The following is a 20,860-nucleotide window of genomic DNA, read 5'->3' on the forward strand; positions in this document are numbered from 1 at the left end:
CCAGGTCCTTAACCCAACTTCCACCCAAGCATTCCCTGAGTTCTTCTCCAGCCCCTGCAAGAGCCAAGAGAGGGAGGAGGCTGCAGGAAGGAGCTGCCACTGACTCTTATCAGCCTCTTCCAGGAATTCTAAGCAAAGCTCTGCAGGACTCCAGAGGCATTTCTGGAAATGGGATCCATCAGCAGATATATAGATACAATGCATTTTTGTTCACTCCTTTGTTCCCAGGGCTAACTGGTGTTCTTTAGGGAAATGAGACATTGCTTTACATGCCAAGAAGCCTTCACAAGCAATTCATGAGGATGAGGAGAGTTCCTATGCTAGGCACAGATGATCATGGATTTAACACTGAACCTCAGCTGTGGCAGAGGGTTAGAATGAGTTTTCGGGGGACAGCGATAGAACCAGCTTTCTCCTTCCCTGAGTGCATGTGTCTCTCCGCAGGTCAGAGTGGCTCTCTTAGTGGCATAGTTCCGGCTTGTACAGACTCCACGGAAGCCAAAGAGCCAGACTGGGGTACGGTTTCTGCCTGCATCAGCCTCCAACAGCACTGTCATCAGCCCAGATCAGGGAGGAAAAGGGGAGGCGGCACATGCCAAGCTCACAGAATACCCCCCCACACCGCCAATGACATGTCACTCAGAGAATGGAAGGGGAGAGGAGACAGCGGGCCTCCCCAGGACGGACACAGGCGCTCTCAGGCAGCTGTACAGAAACACACACACACTAAGTGGGAACGGTAGAAGAGTAAAACTCATCTAATGATTTTGAAAGGACTATGGGACAAAGTAGGGTCCAGCTAGAGTCTGGCTGAAAGCGGCTGCCGGTGCCACCCCCCCCCACCTCAGAGTGCCCCCCGTGAACAGGTTCTGCACAGTCCCATGGAAACTGGAACTCTTCCACTGGTGGCTCTGGCAAAACAGGATAAGCTGTGCCAACCCCACATGCATAAGGAATTAGGCAGACATCTGCCAATCATCTCTCTTCTCTTAATCCACGGATCCATGCATATATACAGAGCATATGAACACACAGACAAAAATGTTTAGTGCATACATGGGTTTAAAACACATATAGCTTTGTGTAAGTGGAGCTATTTTGCTTTGCATAAAATGAATGACCATGTTCCAGGTTTTCGGCATTGCAAATGAGCCTTCTGGAGAGTGCATCTAAACAGCCAAGAGTTCCACGGCAGTTCTTCAAACTCTATCACTGAGGGTGAGACTCTGAGGGTGAAGCCAGCGCCACTTCCAAAGCATCGGTTCCTTCTTCTCGAAGCAATCAGTTTTATATGCCACATTGTGGAGTTTCTCAATAGGGGGTGATATTGCCTCAGGTGGCATTTGGCAGCTTCTGGAAACATTCTCAGTTGTCACAAGCAGAGAGTCGAGATGCTACCGGCACCTAGCAGGCAGAGGCCAGGGATGCTGACCAGGAACAGGATGAAACACAACGGTTATCAGGCCCCATATGCCAACCGTGCTGAGGCTGAGAAGTCCTGTGGTGGCATTTGGATTCTGTGGGAGATTTCATTTGGGAGGGAAAAAAACAGAACAAAAAAACATTCTGTTGCTTAAAAATAAGCTTGAAAACTTCTGCATCCCTGACTGGACCCAATCTATTCAACAAAGTGATGGAGACTCTTTTTGTGTTGGGCTTCAAAGTCCTAAAATCAGATAGATTTTCACATCAGACATCTCCTTTTAAATTCCCATAACAGGTCTTTTGGAGAATCTCCAGCTGCACTAAGGAGCTTAGCCTTTGTCCTCTTTTCTATTAAACACAGGTAGGAACCGAGGGCCCTGTGGCCACCCAGTAGGACATAGTCTTGCCCTGAGCCGGTATAGAACCTAAACAGCTTCAACCAAAGGGGGAAATCAGATAGAGGCAAAGTGTTAGTCCTGATGGGAAGCCACGGGTGTTGGCTTCATAGAGATCAGCCCTCTATCATCAGGCAAAGAGCCAAAAGTTAAATATATTGCTTCTTTGAGGAAGGAAAGTGAACAATGGCTCTTCATTTGAAACTACAATGGGGATTTAGGCCAGGGCAGAACATAATTCCCAGGATGGAATCTGGCTCAGGCTTCAGACCTAACATCCTCGCTCTAGTGAGACAGACCCCAAGAGATGTCAAATCATCGCTGGTGAGCTCTCTATTTACTAATGTCCCTGCAAAGCTCGGGGACAAAGTGGCACCTTTCGATGCCAAGCGAAGGAATAATTCTGATTCTGGGGGTCAGGAAAGCAAATGTAGTTGGCCAACCCATCACAGAGACTTCCTGCTCCTCAGTGGTTCTCTGAGACATTTCTCAGCAAACAAAACCGACACCCCAGGCTTAGGTTAAACCTTCCAGTTGCAAAGGCAGAATCCACACACCATATTGCATCCCTCTCCCACACCTTCCGCCTCTCCCCTCTTCTCCTCCCCGTCCCTGGCCCCACCCCTCTCCACCCAGCTTCAACGTCCATCCTCCTGTACATGGTGGAGTCATCAGGCTTTCTTCCAGGAAGCTCCTCAAGCTCCCTGTAGATTAATCATTACACATCACGCTAAACTGTGTTCAGATGACCAACTTCCTCTCTAGACCGAATTTTTTTAAAGCGGAGACGTGCCACATTCACCTTTTTTTTCACCAGGACACAGGAAAGCGCCTGGCACATGGCACTTAATATTTAGTGAACAAATGAATGAGCTTGGCCTACCAAACATGCAAAATGCTTCCACCCACGATCTACAAAACTTCACACATGGGCCAGATTCTACCTTACACGGGACGTGCAGTTTCTAGTGTCCGAACACACGCACAGAACCGCTTCAGCAAACACTGCCACAGAAAGGGCAGACCTGCGCAGATGTTAGATCTTTCTCCAGGAATCATTCCATATGTAAAACAATTGCAGGGTGGAGAAATTCAATAAACAGCTGGTCTTTGAGGTGACAAAAAACACACTCTCCCTTTTCAAGTTTAATCAGGGTGTCAGCTGACTTTTCCTCTACCCTTGCAAAGAAGAAATAAGCCTGGTTTGGCTTCCTTGTCAGTCCTTAAAAGCATCTGCCAAGAAAGCCACACACAAATAAGCTGCAAACACAAACACATCTTCAATCTAGAAACCTTCATTTAGACTGTCAAGTCTTGTAAGATACAGATTCAATCACTCAGCAGGCTTTAAAAAAAAAAAAGGAGGAAAGAAAATAGGTATTTGGGCCATTCCCAAGCTGTGAGCATCAAGCACCGTTCCAGATTGAAAAATATGTCTAACAGATGCACACTAGATTTAGATTCTGTTGTAAATTTTTTAAAAATCCAATTATATCCTTTCCTGAATTTATAGTAACCTAAACACAAAGCTACTCTTACGAAGGACTCTGAGAAGTTTAGTAAGGGTCTTCATAATCAAAAGTTTTAACTACTAAGCCAGTACATTTTTTTTTAACTTAAAGGAATTTTATTTTTAAAGGCAATACAGTTACACAGTTCAAAAATAAAAACCACTTGAAATGATACACAGTGAAAAATCTCACTACTACCCTTACCTCCACAAGTAACCACTCTTATTAACTTATATTTTATTTTTAAAACATAACAACATACAAACACGAACATTCTTACCATATGATCATTCCATGCTTGGTATATAATCAATAACTCACAATATCATCACATAGTTATATATTCATCACCATGATCATTTTTTAGAATATTTGTATCAATTCGGAAAGCAAATAAAAAGAAAAAACTCATATATACCATACTCTTACCTCTCCCTCTCATTGATTGCTAGTATTTCCATCTGCCCAATATATTTTAGCCATTGTTTCCCCTACTTTTTTTCTATACACATTACCACTTCTTTGCATTGATCACTAGCATTTCAATCTACCAAATTTATTTTAACATTTGTTCCTCTTATTATTTATTTATTTTTAATCCATGTTTTACTCATCTGTCCATACCGTAGATAAAAGGAGCATCAGACACAAGGTTTTCACAATCACACAGTCACATTGTGAAAGCTGTATCATTATACAATCATCTTCAAGAAACATGGCTACTGGATCACAGCTCTACATTTTCAGGCAGTTCCCTCCAGTCTCTTCAATATACCTTAATTAAAAAGGTGATTATCTATATAATGCCTAAGAGTAACCCCCAGGATAATTTCTTAACTCCGTTTGGAATCTCTCAGCCATTTATTTTGTCTCATTTCTCTTTCCCCCTTTTAGTCTAGTCAATCCCTTGATGCTGAGTCCCAGCTCATTCTAGGCTTTCTGTCCCACGTTAAGCCAGTACATTTAAAGAATTTCTTCTTTTGGGCTGCACTAACATGTAGAAGACTCTGCCTCTGCTGAGCTCCATACTATTCTGATCCTGTTTTTATCCCTTTGTTCTTTTTGTGTTTCCTTCATGAGCTTCTATTCTTCCTCCTCTGTCTTAAAAGTAGACACATTCCCAGAAGGCCTTTCATTGTCAGAGAGACTCTCAGTTACTTCCTTCAGCCTTGGCTCTTCCTGTGAACTCTGATTCAGTGATATCTTGCAGACACCTCACCCCAGTACCATTTTCCTTCTGTATTAACCCCTCCTCCCTACATGTCCACTCCCACCACTGATCTCTCAGACACCCAAACTTGAACCACAAGTTCTCCCACTGTAGTGGTTTGAATAGAGTCCCCCTAAATTTCAGGTTTACCCAGAACCACAGAATATGGGTTTATTTAACAAAGAGACAGAAGAGGCAAGCTTGTCAATTAAAAGAAGGAATGCTTGTCCAGCCTAGGTGGGAGTGCCCAGCCTGTAGATGGATATGCAAGGCTGAAACTCAGGAGAGAGAGCTGGGCTACAAAGACAGATGTAGGGGTAGAGAGTCACAGGCAGAGTGAAATGCCTGGAATAAAACAGACTTTGAATTAATGTGCTAAGGGTGGGCTAGACAGGATGCTGAGTAGACCAGAAAGGTCTATTGATCAAATAAATTAGTAGGGGGCCAGGTTCAGGTCATGTGGTATATGGTGTAAGTACTGGCGAGGATTAGCTTACAGAAAGGCCCACCATGCTTGAGATACAATTTGGGTCTTCTTAAAAAATATTCCATGTTTGTTCTTAATGTTTTAAATATATGGAATATAGTTATCAGAATTGTTTTAAGGTCTGCTAATTCAAACATCTGTGCTAGTTCTGTCTTGCTTTCAATTGATTACTTTGCCTCCCACTGTGGGTCATACTTTCCTGCCCTTTGCATGCCTGGTAATTTTTTACTGGATGCCAGACATCATGATTTTACATGTTGAGTGCTGGATGGTTTTGTATTCCTATAAATATTCTTCAGTTTTGTTCTTTGTATTAGTCAGGATTCTCCAGAGAACAGAATCAACCTATATTATATGTTGAGATGTATATATATATGTCAACAAGAGATTTATTACAAAGAAATGGCTTGCACAGCCCCCAATCTGAAATTCAGGGCAGGCTACAAGCAGGAAACTCTGATAAAGATGATGTTAAAGTCCTTAGTCAGAATTCCGCAGGGGAAGTTGATAGCTGGAAATTCCGACAAAAGCCAATGTGGAAGTTGGGGTAGAAATTCTTTTTCTGACTTCTGAAACCCTCAGTTTTAGCTTGTAAAGCATCCATCTGACTGAATGAAGAGCCTCCCACATGGCTGAGGGCAGTCTCCTTTGTTGATTATAGGTGTAAATCCCACGCATGAAATACTCTCACTGTAACAAGCAGACCAGTGCTTGACCACACAACTGTGCATCAGAAGCTGGTAAATTGACACATGGAATTAACAATAACACTGTGGGACACTGGTAAGTTACTTGGGAAAAGTTTGACCCTATCAGTCTTGCTTTTTAGATTTGCTAGGTGGCCCAGAGTGCTTAGTGTAGGACTAGTTATTCCTCACGAGTGAGACAAGACCTTCCTATGTACTTTTCCCAGTGTCCCATGAATCTTGAGGTCTTACCAGTCTGAGGAGAATAGACACTATTCCTGGCCCTGTGTGACAGCCAGGGACGGTTCCCTCAATTCCTCTTGGATGGTTCTCTTCCCAGCCTTAGGTAGTTCCAGTCACTGATTGGTACTCAGATGGAACTCAAGAGTCCTCTCTGTGCAAAGCTGTCTCCTCTCTGATACCCTATTCCTTGATCTCTAGCTGTCTTGGTCTCCCCTGAACTCTCATTTCCACCTTCTCAATTCAGAGAATCCACATGGCTTCCCTGAGCCACCCCTCCATGTGCCATGGTGTGGAAACACCCTCAAGACAGTTTCTAAAGGCTAACAGGTCTCACCTCATTTGTTTCCCATCTTCTCAGAACTCACTGGCCTTTATTGTCTAATGTCCAGTGTCTTACACACAATTGCTTCATTCATGTCGTCTACTTTTTCAGGCAGGAGGGTACTCCAGTCCGTGTTACAGCATCTTGTTCAAAAGTAAAAGTCCACCTATGGGTTTTAAACTGAGAAACCCTATAACTATTCTACTAGCTTAACAGCCTGATAAATACATATTTGGCTGATTGAAAGAGTGGCCCAAAAGTGTTAACATCCTGCCATGTCCACTCTTCCTTCTGAAGCAAGTGACTCCAAAAGAGCTTTTTGTGCAGAGTTTCTCTGGCTCAGGTCATACACATCCAATGACACCACTGATATCTGGGTCACTGAGGAAGACAAGGCTGGGACATGGGCCAAAAGGACATATGTAAAGATTGGGCGTGAAAGAGGTGACACAAAACTTTGCACAATGGAGGTACTCTCTGTTGGGTGGCAGTTGCCTCAGAGTGAGAACACCGAGACCCCAGAACGATGTCATTTGGATCAGTCCCTTCTGAGCTGTGACGTGATGCCCTTTTTCCAAGAGGCGTGGTGTTCATCCCAGATTTCAAAGTTCTCATATCCAAGCGTCTGAACATCTAAGGAGAACACAGCACCCCGTGATATCTCACATTCCCTGTACTTTTGCAATCATTCCTCATTTCCAGACTTTATCTGGGCACAGCTGTTCCCAGCAGGCTTCATGAGCCCAGAGAACATAGTGGCCCAGGTGGTCTGGAATTAATCTGACACATTATTCAGTCTCAGGAGTGCAAGGCGATCAGAAGAGAAGAAAGCACGGCTGCCAAAGGAAGTCAGCCCTGATGCCTGTTCTTATCTCTACCTGCCCCAAGCAGGAGATTTTACTCACCAATGGAGAAAGGTCAAGTTCACTGACTACAGGTGACTCCTGTCTTTCTTCTGGCCAAGGGACGCTCTGGGAAAGGGGAAGGAGGAGTGTTCTAGTTTGCTAGCTGCCAGAATGCAACGCACCAGAGACGGATTGGCGTTTTTTTTTTTTTAAGATTATAAAACTTTCAAAAATATGGAATGCTTCACGAATTTGCATGTCATCCTTGCACAGGGGCCATGCTAATCTTCTCTGTATCGTTCCAATTTTAGTATATGTGCTGCTGAATTGAGCACTTTTTTTCTTTTTCTTTTTTTTTTTTTACATGGGCAGGCACCAGGACTCAAACCCAGGTCCTCTGGGTGAGCATTCTTGCCTGCTGAGCCACTGTGGACTGCCTGGATTGGCTTTTAATAAAAGGGGATTTATTTTGTTAGTTCTTCAGAGGGAAGGCAGCTAACTTTCCACTGAGGTTCTTTCTTACGTGGGAAGGCACAGGATGGTCTCTGCTGGCCTTCTCTCCAGGCCTCTGGGTTCCAACAACTTTCCCCAAGGTGATTCCTTTCTGTATCTCCAAAGGCCTGGGCTGAGCTGAGTGCTGAGATGAGGAATGCTGAGCTGCTTGGGCTGTGCTACGTTGAGTCTCTCATTTAAGCACCAGCCAATTAAGTCAACCGTCATTCATTGCAGCAGGCACGCCTCCTAGCCGACTGCAGATGTAATTATCAACAGATGAGATACCATTGGCTCATGCCCACAGCAACAGAACTAGGTGCCTTCACCTGGCCAAGTTGACAACTGAATCTAACTACCACAGGGAGTGTCCAAGGATTTTGCAAGGGCTGCTGAAGAAGTACCTTAGACACTTAGACACAGTCCCCTCTGCCATACCCCATGGGCCAGAAACGGGGCTGAGGGTAGGAAGCAACTGCCCAGACACAGGCTCTGTTCACCCTCAGAAGCAGCTTCATGCACCCAAATACAAAAAAGGCCTCTAACATGCCTCGATGACACTTGTCAGGCTACCCAGAAGCAGCCAAGGCTACCAGCAGTCTTTGGAACTTATATTACCTACCCAGAATTGCCACTACCCATAGTTGGGGAGTAAAAAGATTACCAAATAATGCAAAAGTCAACTGTTTTTCAAGGCTTTTTCTCCCTTCACAGGCAACTCAAGTATAATTTTGCTTCCAACACACAGAAGAGATATTTTAATTAATAATCAAAGCTGGATTTAAAAAGGTTTTTACTCAAATGTAATATCATCTTCAGTTTACAAAGGAATTGGTGGTGGTTAAGCCCTGAACAAAACAAGCAAGGAAGCAAACAAACAGAACCTGCTTATGGACTCAAGCAAGAGACGCCAGCTGGTAATGCAAAGACAATCACTTTTGTCAAGTTAAAACCACAAAAGTCAGTGCACACGAGAACTTATACATACGAACCTAATTTAACAAGCTAATTTAATTTAATTTTTCCCGGGCAAAAATTCGGGAAAAGACCAAAGGCTACATAAATATCCACGGGGAGTGAACCAGCTGCAATTTGTAAATATGTAAGTAAAAAAACAAAAATACTGATGTGCAGCATTTGGTGAGGTTATCAGGCTGGTGACCAAATCTAACAAAATCCTGGTGTGGGGAAACAAAGAGAGGGATGAGTGGGGGGGCAACACTGCCTGACAATTTACAGTGTCAGTTCCTGGCACTTAAAATGCAATCTTCTGGTGATGAGAGATTAATAGCAAGAGGCACACACAGTCTGCGTTCAAAACATGCCTTCTCTGACTGTGAGAAGGACAGAGGGAGGAGGGCTGGGGGCACAAATTTAATCAGAAAGAAAGACAATAAAGACTGAGATGGTGTAATCTAGGAATGCCTAGAGTGTATAATGATAGTGACTAAATGTACAAATTTTATACATGTTTTTGCTTGAGGAAGAACAAAGGAATGTCATCACTGCAGGGTGTTGAAAATAGATTGTAATTAATATTTTAAAACTTTAACTTACGTGTGAGACTAAAGCAAAAAATGTTTATTTAATACAAAATTCGTATTTTGACTAGTGCATCTCCTAATACAACGTATGTAGACAGCTTAATTGAACACTATAAGTACATGGAACCTTGAGTAGGACATGAGATTTTGTTGGTTTGTCCAGAGTGATGCCCCAATAAATCCCAGAGTGATTTATCAGTGAATAAAAAAGTATTTGCAAAGTCCCCTTCAGGGAATGGTGAGAATAGGGGAAAATTCAACCTCCCCATGTTGAATTCTTGATATTCTCACAAGCAGTGTGGACAACCAAAGCTATAGGCTGAGCCCCCAGTCTTGGGGTTAGTTCATATGAAACTTAACCCCACAAAGGATAGGTCAAGTCTTAAAATTAGGCCTAAGAGTCACCCCCAGGAGAGCCTCTTTTGTTGCTCAGATGTGGCCTTTCTCTCCAGCCAACACAACAAGCAATCTCACAACCCTCCCCTTGTCTACGTGGGACATGACTCCCGGGGGTGTGGACCTTCCTGGCAATGTGGAACAGAAATCCTAGAATGAGCTGAAACTCAGCATCAAGGGATTGAGAAAACCTTCTCCACCAAAAAGGGGAAGAGTAAAATGAGACAAAATATCAATGGCTGAGAGATTCCAGAGTCAAGAGGTTATCCTGGAGGTTATTCTTATGCATTAAGTAGATATCACCTTGTTATCCAAGATGTAGTGGAGAGGCTGGAGGGAACTGCCTGAAAATGCAGAGCTGTGTTCCAGTAGCCATGTTTCTTGGTGACGACTGTATAATGATACAGCTGTCACAGTGTGACTGTGTGAGTATGAAAACCTTGTATCTGAGGCTCCTTTTATCTACCTTGTCAACAGACGAGTAGAACATATGGAATAAAAATGAATAATAGGGGGAACAAATGTTAAAATAAACTTAGATTGAAATGCTAGTGACCAATGAAAGGGAGGGGTAAGGGGTATGGTATGTATGAATTTTTTTCGGTTGTCTTTTTATTTCTTTTTCTGAATTGATACAAATGTTCTAAGAAATGATCATGATGAATATGCAACTATGTGATGATACTGTGAATTACTGGTTATATATGTAGAATGGAATGATCATAGCTAAAAATGTTTGTGTTTCTTGTCATATTTTTAAAAATATTTAAAAATTAATAAAAAGAAAATACTTACAAGAAAACAAGGGCCTAAATTGTAAGCTCCTATACCAGTCACATTTAGTACGGAGTGGTAACTGTCATGTCTAGATTTTGAAAGGCTGTTGTATATATGTACAGCCTGGTATTTAGAAAGAAGAATGAAACCAATCAAGTTGGGATGAAAGTAATTCATACAGTGGTAAGGAAGATACTGTATATATTTTAGAACCTCATCTACTCTCTGAGACCAAAGAAAGAAAGGTGTGTCTTGTCCAGAACCTAAATTTTCTGTAGCACATAATCAAACTCAACCATTCTGGAGAGATCATAAAAATGATTCAAACAGAGGCTGGAGGGAACTGCCTGAAAATGTAGAGCTGTGTTTCGGTAGCCATGTTTCTTGAAGATGATTGTATAATGATATAGCTGTCACAATGTGACTGTGTGATTGTGAAAACCTTGTGTCTGAGGCTCCTTTTATCTACCCTGTCAACAACGAGTAGAACATATGGAATAAAAATGAATAATAGGGGGAACAACTGTTAAAATAAATTTAGTTTGAAATGCTGGTGATCAATGAAAGCGAGGGGTAAGGGATAGGGTATGTATAATTTTTGTGTGTGTGTTTCCGTTTTATTTCTTTTTCCGTTGTCTTTCTCTGAATTGATGCAAATGTTCTAAGAAATGATCATGATGATGAACATGCACCTATGTGATGATACTGTGAATTACTGATTATATATGTAGAACAGAATGATAATATGTTAAGAATGTTTGTGTTTCTTTCTTGCCATATATATTTTTTAATTTAAAAATTAATTTTTAAAAAATGCCTTCTCCCCAGGACCTTAACATTTCTTGTAAATATTACTTCATTCACCTTGACGGCACTCATCTCAATTCTTTATCTATGCTAAAAGAACCAGTCAGCCAAAGGGGACTGGTTTTTAATAAGGGACCAAAGAGCAATTCCCTGGGCCATGGTAAACAAGAACCAGACCCTTAGGTTGGTTCCACTGTTCTGTGGACATCCCTATGGGGCATCCACGGCAGGAGAGGCCCATGAATAGGGCTGGTCAACACATACACATGCACACACACACACGCGTGCACACATGTGCACACCCACACACTGCACACCCTATGGCTCTACTGGCCCCAGCAGGTGAGGCAGAGCCAATGGACTGTCCCACGCTGTGCCCTCAAGCAGTCACTGGGGAAGGGTGCAGCATTGGCTGTGGTGGGCAGACTCAGACAGGGGCAACATATGTTCCCGGTGGCCCATCCAGCAGGGAACTGGCAAGGGAGCGAGTACACCCCACACTGTCCCCTGGGAGCGAGTACACCCCACACCGTCCCCGTGGGCGAGTCCACCCCACACCGTCCCCGTGGGCGAGTCCACCCCACACCGTCCCCCGGGAGCGAGTCCACCCCACACTGTCCCCTGGGAGCGAGTCCACCCCACACTTTCCCCTGGGAGCGAGTCCACCCCACACTGTCCCCTGGGAGTGAGTCCACCCCAAACCGTCCCCCGGGAGCGAGTCCACCCCACACTGTCCCCTGTGAGCGAGTCCACCCCACACTGTTCCCCGTGGGCGAGTCCACCCCACACTGTCCCCTGGGAGTGAGTCCACCCCACACCGTCCCCTGGGAGTGAGTCACCCCACACTGTCCCCTGGGAGTGAGTCCACACCACACTGTCCCCCGTGAGCGAGTCCACCCCACACTGTTCCCCGTGAGTGAGTCCACCCCACACTGTTCCCCGTGAGTGAGTCCACCCCACACCGTCCCCTGGGAGTGAGTCACCCCACACTGTCCCCTGGGAGTGAGTCCACCCCACACTGTCCCCCGGGAGCGAGTCCACCCCACACTGTCCCCTGGGAGTGAGTCCACCCCACACTGTCCCTGTGAGCGAGTCCACCCCACACCGTCCCCGTGCGCGAGTCCACCCCACACTGTCCCTGTGAGCGAGTCCACCCCACACTGTCCCCGTGGACGAGTCCACCCCACACCGTCCCCCGTGGGCAAGTCCACCCCACACCGTCCCCCGGGAGTGAGTTCACCCCACACTGTCCCCCGTGAGCGAGTCCACCCCACACTATCCCCTGGGAGTGAGTCCACCCCACACTGTCCCCTGAGAGTGAGTTCACCCCACACTGTCCCTGTGAGCGAGTCCACCCCACACTGTCCCCGTGGGTGTGTCCACCCCACACCGTCTCCCGGGAGCGAGTCCACCCCACACTATCCCCTGGGAGTGAGTCCACCCCACACTGTCCCCTGTGAGTGAGTCCACCCCACACTGTCCCCTGTGAGCGAGTCCACCCCACACTGTCCCCGTGGGCGAGTCCACCCCACACTGTCCCCCGGGAGTGAGTCCACCCCACACTGTCCCCTGTGAGCGAGTCCACCCCACCCTGTCCCCTGGGAGTGAGTCCACCCCACACCGTCCCCTGTGAGTGAGTCCACCCCACACCGTCCCCTGTGAGTGAGTCCACCCCACACTGTCCCCTGGGAGTGAGTCCACCCCACACTGTTCCCCGTGAGCGAGTCCACCCCACACAGTCCCCTGTGAGCGAGTCCACCCCACACTGTCCCCTGGGAGTGAGTCCACCCCACACTGTCCCCTGGGAGTGAGTCCACCCCACACTGTCCCCGTGGGCGAGTCCACCCCACACTGTCCCCCGGGAGTGAGTCCACCCCACACTGTCCCTGTGAGCGAGTCCACCCCACACTGTCCCCGTGGGCGAGTCCACCCCACACCGTCCCCCGTGGGCAAGTCCACCCCACACCGTCCCCCGGGAGTGAGTTCACCCCACACTGTCCCCCGTGAGCGAGTCCACCCCACACTATCCCCTGGGAGTGAGTCCACCCCACACTGTCCCCTGGGAGTGAGTCCACCCCACACTGTCCCCTGGGAGTGAGTCCACCCCACACTGTCCCCCGGGAGTGAGTCCACCCCACACTGTCCCCTGGGAGTGAGTCCACCCCACACTGTCCCCCGTGAGCGAGTCCACCCCACACCGTCCCCTGCCCCCACCCTGGAATACTTCTCCCCACGACTCAGCTTCGCTGACGGTAGCTCCTACCAAAAGCATTTAAGCACACCAGTAAGCACATCACACCCTCCCAGGATATGACGCATGCAGAGTTCAATTTGGAACAATGGCAGAGAAAAGGGGTTTATGGAATCATTATATTTTTCCCAGTGCTTTTCAGATGATTCACTATAAAGCACATGAATGCAAATGGGGTACAGGTTTTCTCTCAAAATAAGTGGGGCCATACTCCGCATCACCCCAGTACTGAGTCTGCGGATGGGCGTTGGTGCATCTGATCTCAGGGAGCCTTTATAACAATCCTGGAGGCAGATATCATTAGCCCCACGTTTTACACCTAAGGCCACCCCTGCTCACTGTTACACAACTCAGCACCAGTATTAGAACCGGTTCCACCTGATTCTGAAGGCGCTGCCCCCTCCACAGCCAGCCCACATCTCCAGCACAGTGAGAGATCCCCTCCCTGTCCTGCACCCTCTCCCCCTCCCCTCCCCCCAGCAGCAATTCCCAGGGGATTTTACCTGCACAGCTTTGCTAAGGAATAGATTCAAAACGGAGCTCTTGTGGGCATTTCAGGAAGCTGGAGATAGCACTAAAAAGTAGTTCTGTTATCTGAAAACCTGACTTATTTCTTGGATTAAAAAAGAAAAAAATGACAAGAGATCCCTCTCCCTACCATTTCCCCAAGAGCCCCCTAGAACAGCGAGACTCCACACACCCAAACCTGATCGGAGCAGGAGGGACTGCTGCGCGGTACCACAGGATCGTCTTTACGGTACCCAGGGAACGGGGTGAGTTTTTAGTCTCAAGCCCGGCAAAGAAGCGCTCCTTCCACTAAAGGGCCACAAGCGCTCCTCCCAGGGAGGCTGCACCCCACCGGGAAAACACAGAAAAAATGCTCAGATTCAGGATTACAAACCGAGGCAGGAGACAGGAAACATGGATGACGCCCCAACAGGGGGTGCTCGGAGCGGGTGCCCTGGAGAACTCCATCCTGCCTAAAGACCGTAACTGAAAATCCTCAAGGACACCACAATATCCCACACACAAAATCAAACCGAATGTGGGTCCGTGACAGCGCACATGGTCTGTGACGGCTGCTCAGAGGCAGGGAGGGCCACACAGACCCAGCCAGACGACCGCCAAGAGTCCTGCATTTTAGAGAGACATCCCCATAGAGATTACACTGGGAGCTGGGGGCATTCCCAGAGGCAATGCTGGATGCTGGAATCAGACGAATCAACCCCTGAGGAAAAGGCATGGCCAAGACGGGACAGGGCACGGACATCCCTGCACAGACCCAAAACTGAGGCACCCTTCCTGAGGAACAGCTAGATAGGGAGATCAGACACCTACCTGATGGCCATTTATTACTATGCTTAACAAAATCGATACGGTTCCCTCCGGAGTTGAGTGTCAGCCCTTGTCAACAAATCCTTCCTTAAGTTCTACGTTAGAAGGAACCCCTCCTGGTATTGTGACAGGTCCTCTGCCTAAATGGACGCTACGTGACTTTTAGATAAGATTATGGTACCAAGATGTGCAGCCTTTCATACAGGAAGGTATTTGAACACCACCGACTCAGGTAAGACTGCACCGCACCTTTCACAAGGAATAAACGATTCATTTTGCCCAGACACTTGAACTCATCTAAGCACTCATAATCAAAACCCCTGCCGCTGGGAGATGTGTCCAGGGCATAAAAACAGTCACTCATCAACACACTGATCCCTTTTAAATTAGTTCCCCACGGCTATTCCTCCCAGCGCAAAACTATCCTGTGCCTGCCACCCAGCCCACGGCTCTCTTCCCCCTTCCTGCGCGTCAGTTACATCCTACAAAACAACCCACAGGACACAAACCCACTCCAGGTAAGAGTGAGACCTTCGGCCAGGAGAGGAGGTCATGCAGGAGAGTGACAAGTGCTCCAGGCACAGCAAAGTCACTGCCGAAGGAATTGGGGGGGTGTCAGGGCCAAGAAGAGAAGCTCAACGCTGAAGGAGGACGACGAGCCTTTGGAAAACTTGATGACATCGCCAAATATTTTTGCAAAAATAACCCTCTTCGTGATGGTGCTGAGAAAGTCAACAGCCGTCAAATGGAAGCTGTTATCATGCTTTCAAATCGATCAGGAAAGTACACACTGAGTTATTTCATCTGTTCTTGTTCTGAGAATTAGCACCCAGGTGCCATTACAACCCAAACACTGACAAATATGAGAGGAGAGAAATTCACTGTCATAATTTCTTTCATTGTTTTCACAAGCAGAGTCCCAAATGAACCTTCTTCAAGATACATACCATAAACAATTCTGGCTCCCGTTGTAACTGGAATCATTTTTAAATGCCTTCTCCCAGTTCCAGTTACCCTAAGAGAAGGGACCCGTCTATAACTTGTCTCCACTCCAACAGTGAATAGGCAGCCACGCCAGCCAGCCCATCCTGAAGGCATCACCTTCAAGCCTGGTTTCAGTCTCCCCATTAGCACTGTCTGCCAACATTAACAAGGGCCTCCATCTCTGAATCCCATTTTCTCCTCCTAAAAATGCAAAAACTGCAATCTGATCTGCCAGAAACATCTTTAAAGTCTCCTAAAAGAACACATTTAGGGCTTTGTAAACTATGAATGGACTACAGGAAAGTAATATGCTTCCATCTGTGTTTTTTCCCGTGTGACTTTTTTCAACTAATAAAACTTCTTCCAGTGTCAAAAATCTCCATTAATCTAACTGAATATGATTTAGAACAGGGTGCCCACACTTAGCCAGCCATTACAATCAACCAAGGTGCTTACAGGGTATCTTTCTCCTTGGCCTCTCCCCCAGAGGTTCTGATTCAACCAGGGGTGGGGGCTGAGAATCTGTACTTTTCAAAATTCTCAGGCGATTCCTATGCTCTCAAACAGATCTTCTCTTGCCCTTTCCTACTTTGAGTACTGTTTTCAGCACTTGATAAATCCCTAAGCTAAGGACTCAAAAAGCTTACTAAGCAGGTCTCAAGGCTACAAGACATTGTGTCTCTTTAAATGTTTCCCAATATGCTGGAGATGGTAGAAGCATCTTCGTCTATATGATACAAGAAATATCACCTATCTTCAAAAAAGAATTAACCTTCCAAAAAGCTGGGGCAAACTTACAATACTGAGTGCCAACCTATCCAGAATGTTTAATAAAACTGTACAAATAATGGTTCACAAGTTCAAGAGCAGAAGACTCCAGTTAAGCCTGAGTTTTCTGACTGTGTATTAGATGGGTGAGGCGCACAAATAAGGGTAATTTTTAAATAACCCATAAACATAACTGAATTACAGTTAATTACATTTCGCAGTGCATGGACCTGTCACCTAGTTCCAGACAGTCAATTTGAGCCACTAATGTTTACTAACCTTGCAATAGATCTAATTTAGCTTAGAACAATAAGCAACCATGACGGAATTCACAAAATTCCTAGAACTCAGAAAGGTCCTCATGATCTATCTAGAATGTTTCTGGTTTAGCAATTTGTATCAAATCATTACCAAGAGCTGTAACATTGTGCTCTCCAAGCCCCGGACCGAAGGGAAAACACTAATGATCATGCAACCAAATGATAAGCCAGCACCAAATACAGGCTAATTTCACTTAAGTGATAAAGGTGTGCTCCCAGAAAGGGGAGTGCCACCAACACAGTGCCCATCTTATGCCAACAACCACGTCAGACACCTCAGCTGGACCTCAGGGCTCGGCACACCCCTCACCCTGCCACAGCTCCAACCCACCAACTCTGCTCTCCCTTAGGGTCTTTGTATTTCTTATTCCCTCTTCTGCCAGACAGCCCTCCCCTCCTTCAGACCAGCTCAGAAATCACCACATCAGAGGGTCTTTCCCGACCACCCAATACAAATAAAGGAGCACATGTGCCCTGTCCATCTCTGTCCCCTATTTTTCCATAGCACCTTCTACCCAGCATATTGCCTACGTATGCATTTTTCTAATCGTTTGTGTTTCCACCCAAACACCAAATTTTGAGTCCTGTGAAAATAAATCAATGTCATTAGTATGTATGGGCATACACACACGTGTACAAGCATACACACAATATGTAATTCCGTACATAAATATACCTTGTGCATATATGGATCGTTCTCTTGATCCAGCAAGCTCAAGGGGCAATAAATTAGAAGTCTTGCTCAACTCAGTACAGAAACTCTGCTGTCTGGTTCATTTTAAACAAAAAGAGCAGATAAGGGGTTGCTGGAAATAAAATTGAAGTATAATGAAAAGAGACTGGGGAACAATTAAATTTTTCTATCATAAAATTAAATCATTTCTGTTTTACCCAAATTTCAGCATTACTGAGAGAATACCACATGAGTTTAATTGCAGTGAAAACAGAATGAAGTTTGATAAAATTAAGAAACTTACAGACTTCAACTTCTGTATGAACCTTGATTTTAAAGGCACATACCAGTTAAAAAGCAAGTACCCTATAAGGGTCTCTTGATACTTGGGTCCACAGCTCCAGAAGCTGTTTTTACAGGTTCAGGTCTTAGTGCCTACAGCTCTGCCTGTCCACTCAGAAGTATGGCAACTGCCCTTGTTCTATTAGAATTAAGCAAAGTTTAGCATAATGGACCCCATAACAGGCAGCTCTATACTTAGAAACCACCATAGGCTCTGGGCTGTGTTGGTGTCACTTCCACACCTTTCTATTTTTTATGAGAAAAGGTTTATGACTAAAAAAATAATAATAATAACTGGCTGAGAAAGCACATTGCAAAGTAAAAATAATCAGGAAAAAAAAAAAGCTAACATTTTCAGAAGTCCCTGGATTATTCTCCATAACACATATCACCTAATTGGCACCCAGGATCTGTCTCCAATGATGTACACAAATACTTCTCAGTCCCTTCTCCCTATAGTCATAAAAATTAAAAGTGCTGGCCTCTGGAAAGAAAGATAAAAAGTAAAATTACTCTTACCCAGAAGTTCTAGATTTTAGTCTCAATTCCTTTATACACTTAAAAATTACTGAGGACTCAAAGAGTCTTAAATTTTGTGGGTTCTCTCTATTCATAAGTCCCATAATAGAAATTAAAATAGAGACTTTTAAAAAAAAATTTATGTATTCATTAAAAATAACAAGAAGAAGCCCCCTGCATATCGACATAAAATTTTAATGAAGAAGAACTAGTTTTCCTAAAATAAAAAAAAATTAATAAGTGTAGCACTGTTTTACAATTTGCAAATCTCTCTAATGTCTGACTTAAAACATGCCAGCTCAATTCTTATATCTACTTCTATATTCGATCTGTCGCAATGCTGTTTTAGTTCAAATAAATGAATAAAAGCCAGCCTCACACACAGGACAGTTGGCAGTAAGAATGTTTTAGTAGCTTTTTAGGTCTATGAATATTATTTTTTGATACTACATAAAAAGTCAACAAATAGTTGTCTATTAAGGTTAGTTACAATATGGAATCTAAAGCCATATCAATGAACTATTTATACTCTGTCATATTAAAATCCATCAGACTATCTTGCACTTTGAATGGATCCTTTACCCATACATGGTTTTCTAACATCATATATTGGTCATTTTGAAAGTATGGGTTAATTGAGCTATGTAGGTCTTCCAAACACTGACACATTTTTATCATAAAAATTTTTTTTTAAATCACAATTTTTAATTAATATTAACAATAAATGCATCAGAAAAGTCTTTAAGTTTTAGGGAGTTGTTGAGCTCATGACGACAGATATTAATTGCCAAAGTTCTTATTTTGGCTTGAGGGCTCTAATTTTATCATGAGCACCAAATACGTGTGGTTATTTTCCTTGAAGTAAAAGCTCACTTCATTCATTTGAAAGAAAATATCTGACAAATTTCCAAGTTACAATTAACTTTGGAATTTATAGTTAAATTCCAAATTTAACTATAGTTTTTCTTCTCAAATAAAAATACTGCCCCTGAGAAACTGGCTAGCTCACCTCACAGCCCAATCACGTAAGTGCTTTTCTGGAGCTGCACCACTGTGTTTCAGCAGGTAGCAGAAGTGCATGACGCACACTCCCAATCCTGTCACACAGAATATTAAAATGATATATAGGCCAGGGCTGAGTTTTCACAACACTAGTCATGTTTACTGCCTCATCGAGGACATTCTTAAGTGAAACTGGCTTTTTTTTTCTTTCCTGCAAGTGTGCAGCAGTGAAGAAAACTGGCAACAGCACAACTGAGGGCCACTGCCTTGATGCGTGTGAGGGCACCAGCAGTTTTACCCGCCACTGGCTTTGCAGCGTTGGTGCAGATGTCAATGCATAAAAAGGGCGAATTAAAGCTATTATAAAGAAAAGAGTTTTGGCTTTCAGAACCCTAAAAATGGCTCGGGAAGCCCCAGTAGTCTGCAAAAACACACTTTAAGACACAAATGAAAAACTCTCAAAGAAACTAACCACTTACAGTTTTTCATCAACAGTCAGTGAAGGCAAGAAAAGTAGGCAGAGTGGAGCCAGAGATGACAAGGGTATAGAACTCGGCAAGGACAGCCATCCCACCTGGGCTGAACTTGCTGATTTGTATTTTCTTTCAAGTTCTAGCTAACCATCGACATTAAGAGAACCTACTGATAACAGTAAAAACTGGGCAAAACAATAAGTTCGATCTGCAAGAGCTCTCTGGCCCACGCCTGGTGTCTGAGAAGGCAGCGTCTTTTCCAGGTGAATGTCAGCAGTCATCCAAAAAGGAGGAGGTGCCTTGAAGAAGGAGGAACCCATGGAAACGTTGGCAAAAGACATCATTTCAAAAGAAGATAAAGCCGAGGGAAGAGTGGGATTATACCACCCAGAGGACAGTCTTCTTAGAAAACAGAATAAAAAGAAAGCGCCAGAATGTCTCCCAGATAGCTGGGATGCCTCAGAAAGACCCCTGGACCTCAGACTCTAAATCTGGTTGTATTTTATGCATGATTGTTCTGTAAAACCACAACTTCCCAAACAAAGAAAAAAGTCACAATCTAAGCTCGGATGTGGGCCTGGCACTTACAGTCCAGCAGCCCACAAGCAAATCAGCCTCTCTGAGCCTGGCTCACCATTTGCATAGTAAGAGTAAATCACGGGTGCAAGGGTGGTTCAGTGGTAGAATTCTCACCTGCCATGTGGGAGACCTGGGTTCGATTTCCGGCACATGCACTTTCCCAAAAAACAAAGAAAGGAGCAAACAAACAACAAAAAAACAAACAAAAATTCAACAAATGGTACTGCAATAATGGAAATTCACATGGAAAAACAATGAAATGTGACCCCGCCATACACCATACAAAAACGAAAGAAGAACATCAACTTCAGAAGTTTACAGTGGGAAGCAAATGAAATAACAAATAGGTCAGCCTGAGCGTACGGTTGGACTCATTTACTAGGACAAGAGGCCACCCTGCTAAAAGAGAGAAAATAAAACAAAAGCTGCTGTTATGAGCAGGAGCTCCGCATGTCTAAAAGTCAGCATTGCCAC

General features: G+C 44.7%; 1 protein-coding gene and 1 non-coding gene across 5 annotated transcripts in view; both read right to left on the reverse strand.

The window, feature by feature from the left end:
• The window catches only part of PRKCH (protein kinase C eta), a 257,755-nt gene that overhangs the window by 155,914 nt on the left and 80,981 nt on the right, over positions 1-20,860 (reverse strand). The window lies entirely within an intron of this gene.
• LOC143652907 (U6 spliceosomal RNA) lies at positions 7,353-7,459 on the reverse strand. Its single transcript, XR_013160954.1, has one exon. It is a non-coding gene; the product is annotated as a U6 spliceosomal RNA (small nuclear RNA).

The sequence above is a fragment of the Tamandua tetradactyla genome, chromosome 12, assembly GCF_023851605.1.
Source record: "Tamandua tetradactyla isolate mTamTet1 chromosome 12, mTamTet1.pri, whole genome shotgun sequence".
Taxonomy (NCBI): Eukaryota; Metazoa; Chordata; class Mammalia; order Pilosa; family Myrmecophagidae; genus Tamandua; species Tamandua tetradactyla.